The sequence below is a fragment of the Dermacentor albipictus genome, chromosome 4 (assembly GCF_038994185.2).
Source record: "Dermacentor albipictus isolate Rhodes 1998 colony chromosome 4, USDA_Dalb.pri_finalv2, whole genome shotgun sequence".
Lineage (NCBI taxonomy): Eukaryota > Metazoa > Arthropoda > Arachnida > Ixodida > Ixodidae > Dermacentor > Dermacentor albipictus.
Genome location: NC_091824.1, coordinates 149,146,321 through 149,151,852, shown reverse-complemented (window position 1 = coordinate 149,151,852; position 5,532 = coordinate 149,146,321). Strand labels below are relative to the sequence as shown.

General features: G+C 44.8%; 1 protein-coding gene across 1 annotated transcript in view; it reads right to left on the bottom strand.

Annotated features, from left to right (window-relative positions):
* LOC135902201 (uncharacterized) overlaps positions 1-5,532 on the bottom strand; it is a 92,986-nt gene that overhangs the window by 50,745 nt on the left and 36,709 nt on the right. The gene's annotated exons all lie outside the window — the stretch shown is intronic.

Below are 5,532 nucleotides of genomic sequence, written 5' to 3'. Positions count from 1 at the left end.
ACTTCATGTAGATCGTTTTGTTATATATTTGACAGCTGCCCCTTAAGGGGAGAGGCTCCTCGAAACAACTTTTTTTTATTATTTGTACCAGAGGCTTCAAAATTCAGCCAACTGAAGAGTTTTTTATGCAGATTTTAAATATGCAATTAGTTTTTGTGTAGCTGCTATAGTTCTCGAGTTATATTATACTGAAGCGCAAATTATAGGGGTCTTTACGGGCACTTTTTTATGAACTAAACTTTCACAAAAGGTATCCTGCTATAGCTTATTTAGCTCTTCCTAGATCACAGAGTACCGATATCTAGTCAAAAAGCGTGTTCAGTTATAGGAAGTGGGAGAAAAAAATTTTGACACTTCAACCATTGTTTCTTTTAGTTCCCTGAGACATAACTTCGTACTATTGTAATTACTGACGACTGATATAGAAATTTCAAGTAGATATCGGTATTCTACATACCTTCAAGAGTATGTGTGCCAAATTTCATTAGTATACACCAATTCTAAGTGTACAAAAGGCTTCCCGGAAGACACGAAAATATCAAAAAATTTGAAAATGAGAAAAACAGGTTTGAAAGTTTCAAAACCTTCTATTCTTCAAAATCCAGTTGTTTTTGCATTAATCTTTGTCACACTCAAGAGCAGCTTCACAGAAAGCACACAAAAGTTTCTAGAATGCTCCTGCACTGTAAACAAAACGTCATTTCCCGCGAAGCTGTAATAGCCTCAGCAGCGGACACATTCGTGTTGTCGGCTATGCTAAAAGGAAAAGTCATCTGCATAAGCAAGCGGAACATTTGCTTACGTGCACCTGGCTGAGGCAAACATGATTTTCTTTTGCCTATTGCGCACTTACAGCTGTCTTGTGGGAAAGGTCAGGTATCAAAATATTAAGCGCCGGTTATCTCATAGCGCTCCCAGAATGACTATGTTCCCTGAGTTTGTTCCGCTGTCCTCGAAGTTCTCCCGAACTAAGTAACCGCCGGCGTTACGCGAATCCTCGTAGGAGTGAGCAGATTCACTTGTTAGGTATACCCAATCTTGCGAAGGGGAAAGAAAACACCTACGCCACGGTACTGTACTACTGTCGGCTTCACTTTACCTAATGGGTACCAGTACTGCTATAAAACAAATCTGTGAAACACAAGCGAAACGCAGAAAGTAGCCCATGCGTTGCATGTGATACTATAAAGTAGGACTCTTAACTCTACACTTCACTTTCAGACTTTCAAAGAACTTGTACTTCTTCGATGGTGTCATGCCACCACACAAAATACCACAGTTCGTGCCACAGTAACAAGTAACATTCTTGAAGTTTACACACAATACAGAGCTTCACGCATTTCCTTGACCATCTTTTCTTTTTATTATGCCTCCCTTCATATCATATTAAATATGATCAACCGCTTGGCACGATAACACAAGCCACTTGGACAGACATTATTTATCTGAACCCAAAATACTTGGCACATGCTCACACCTGCGAAACAGATTTTCTGTGACAGTCCTATTGGATTTCCCTTTGGGCAGCAAGCTCATTTACTTCATTTAACCCCATGTAGAGTTTTGCGAACTCTACTTTCACTGAGTCTTTGCTTTCAGGAATATAAAAAACGACACTCCCATGTGCTCGTGTAATAGTTTTTGCATTGACCAGTAGTCATCAACTTCTATTAAAAAGATAAATTATGGGATTTTACGTGCCAAAACCACAAATGATCCCCGCCGTAGTGGGTGACTCGGGAAATTTGGACTACCTGGGGTTCCTTACCGTGCACCTAAATCAACTTATTTTAATTAACACGGGTGTAACATGGTACGCTTCTGGTTAGCATCATTTTTCGCGTTGTTGATAATTATCTTTGTTCGGTAAACTTGGTATGTTTCTGTATCGTGTGATATGTCTGTGCGTGTCCAATGAAAAAAAGGGTAGTTTCAATTCTTAAATGCGTCTTGTGATAGCCAGCTGTGAGGTAGCCTATGTTTTCTTTCCTCAGCAGTTCTTAAACAAACAAAACAAACACGGCACATTATTTCAATTCTGTAATCTGTCGAAACCTTACATTGTGCAGCAAGATGTCAGCCATAATATTCACCTCTCTAGTGCTTATGCAGCTCTCAATTGCTATTAACACAAGGTCTAACTTTGGAACATAGCCGGAAAAAAACAAAAAAAGACAACGTGGTAGGTTTCAACACAACTCGCTATTCACCCAGGGCTTAAATTTCGTTGCAAAATTATTGCGTCATTTGTTATCAGTTACTTTTGTGCATATGTGTTAAGCTGAAAACACTCGTGCTTTTTTTTTACTGTTTCTCTCTCTCTTTCTTGGGCAAGTTATAATCAGCTTGGAGACACCAGAGCGCTCATCAGCAGTCAATAATCAAACTACAATGACTGTGGTGCTCTGGAACTGGGGCCCTTTATGATTTCTTACTCGTTTCCGAAATATACGTTGATGCTTTAAAATGCCATCTTCATGTATGCGCACAAGGAAGAAAAGCTGTCCTAAGCTTACGTCCAACACACTGTGTTTTGCAAGGGTCCATTATAGCCCGCAGTGAACCTTCACGTTCTCCTCTTGCGTTATTAAGACATACTGATTTTCTGTGCTTGTGATAACAAACAACAGTGACATTGCAAGGGATGCCCAGGCGGAGCAATAGCCAGCCTCCATCGCAAGGCTCAAGTTGTCTGATGTGGATAAAATCTGCCACCATAATCACAATATTCAATTTCGCGTTTTTATCCCCCTGCCGTCCCTCAAATTTAAGTTCGTGAACTTCATCAATCAGCTCGCAGACCGGCCATATGCATGTTCAAGGGTGTGTGATTCGAGCATTTTTTCAAAACAACAATTTCCTAGAGGCCTAAGTACTGTATTGACATTGCAGACCAGACGTAAAAGAGAATACTTCAATATACATAGCTCATGCCGTTGTTTAACAGTTGTTAGCGCACTACTGGGTATTTTGATGCATATTTCGAGCTTTCTTGAAGAAATCTTAAATGGGAAGAAATATTATTGCCTAATAATAGTGTTAATCTGACAAAACTTTAGAGCTACATGCATGCTTCACCCTTCAATTTTGTGTAGAAAAGTGCTAACAGCGAAACCTGTTATGACATTCTTTCTTAAGAATGGTTTTCTTTTTTTATGCGAAGCATATTACGAGGGCTCAAACCCAGCTCCTCCAGCGCGGCGGTGTCGCCTTGAATACCACGTGACACCGTGACGTCACGACAGAGGAGAAGTGGCTTTGGCTCCACTCTTGCAAGATGGGCTGGGTGGGAATCGAACCAGGGTCTCCGGAGTGTGAGACGGAGACGCTACCACTGAGCCACGAGTACGATGCTTCAAAGCGGTACAAAAGCGCCTCTAGTGAATGCGGTGTTGCCTTAGAAACGAGCTGTTTCTAAGGCTCAGGCGTGCGTCGCTTGCTCAGGCGCACATTTCGTTGCCGCGCCGAACGCTGCGTTGCTCGACGCTCACCGCGTCCAATGCGGGGCGTCCAAGGCGAAGCATAGTAACGCATGAGTTGTTTCTTCGTCTAGCCGAACCAAATATAGCCAAGCAACAGCAGTTCACCAAGCTAAACAGTGGTTCAACAACTAAAATAAAGGCTAGTATGCTTCGCATCCTGGGCTTAACCTTACCTAAGCCACAGCAATTTTTTTTAGATGACGTTGCGCTTTAACCAACGCGGCAAAGAACAACCACTTTTATTGAACTTCTTGAGAAACCAAAACGCAGTGTTACTAGAATTAGTTTTAAAATTACGTGGAAGAAAAATATCCTCCCAAACCTTCACATGCAATGTTTCGCCTTACGTTCGTGTTCTTCATTGAAACAGCGTTTGTGCGGCAGAAAACTCAATTCAAAGTAAAAAGCTATCGTTTTTCAACAAATAAATCAGTAATGGTCGAGCGAAAACATGTTTTAGGTAGAAGTTTCGTTGTGGCTGCAGGTAGAGTTCTTCAGCACTACTACAAGTCTGCCAGGTACCATTGCTATTGAAGCCAATGCCTTAGGCAAGCCACCCTACAGTAGATGTTGGTAAAAGGTGCTTATGGTAAGATGTGGAGGAAAGTGGCTGAGAACGTTTCGCGTACCGGCGTGGACGGCTGGAAATATTTCTGTGGTTCGTCAAGAAATATATGGGCGTGATGGGCGTTGACTAGCCATTACCATATGCCTGCATTTACTCGGCAAGTCTAAGCATGTTCGTACAGCCCTTGAAAAGAAATACAGAAACCCACACGTTAATTTTACTGTTCAATGGATAATGGATTGCCTTGCCTGCTAAAACCAGTAAGGGCCGACTTACGCTCAAACCGCACGCCGCACGGAATGCCTCCGCACGCGTGCGGACATGAGGAAAATTTCATGTTTCGTGCATAGGTGCACAAACTTCGGATTACACTCGGTTCACACAAGTGCTGTAAACCCAAATTTGTGCAATCCCCCCCCCCCCCATCCGCACGCGTGCGGCAGGCGTTCGGCGCAGCGTGCGGTGCGAACGTTAGTCGGCCCTAAGAGAGAGAGAGAGAAATAACTTGTATTCAAGTAGACAGCAGATTGGTGGAGGGGAGGGGGGCAACTCCGCCTTGATGGCAGTCAGAAGCCCCTGGGCTCTGGTGGCATCCTCGGCGTGCTGGACAGCCAAAAGTTGGTCTTCGGGGACCGAGCTCAGAGGCACGGTCTCCCACTGCTTGGCATCCTTAATGTTTCGGCCCTGTCCCGGCACCCGAGAACATGCCCAGATAATTTGATCCAGTTTCAACCGTTCTTGAGAAAATTTACATTTGGCCGAATATTGTTCCGGGTGATAGCGATTATAAGTCACCAAATTTGGAAATGTGTTGGTTTCAAGGAGGCCCCATGCCACCGCCTGCTGCTTATTAAGAGAGGGGTGTGCGAGGGGGAGGGGGAGAATGCACCCTCCCCAATCTGTAATTGTTAGTTATCTCCCTTTAGCCAACCATCCGGTCCCCTGTCAGCCCCCACCGCGGCGCCCCGTTGTCGGAGAGGAAGGAGTGCGCAGGCGCAGATTTTTTGTTGCAGAAAGTGAAATATATGGCTTTTCTGAACGAGGACATATCTCAGTTCCCGAAGCAACAAGGTTTGTAAATAAAAGAAGCCACGGCCTGCGTGGCACACGCAATACAGTCACAGCGTAAGCTGGGGGAGGGGCCCCATAGGAGGCCGTCGTAAACTGCTCCCGAAGAGGCGAAGCTCCTGGACTTTATTTTATGCTGCACGCACGTGAAGGTCATCGCGGCGAAGCTATCGTGCCTGATTTTCGGCAGAACTGACTAGGGGGTCTTCGCGGCGAAGTCTCTTTGCGTAGTTTTCACGAGGACAACTAAACTGTCCGCATCGCCGTCGACGGCGAGCTGCGGTTCGTGCTCCCTCTGCTCAGCGGTCTGCTGAGCCCGACATTGACTGGCTGCAGCCGCGCGCGTTCCTCTGCGATTCGCTTCTCCATCCGCGGTTCGTACCTTGCGAGGAGGCGCCAAGCGTGCACCGAAGA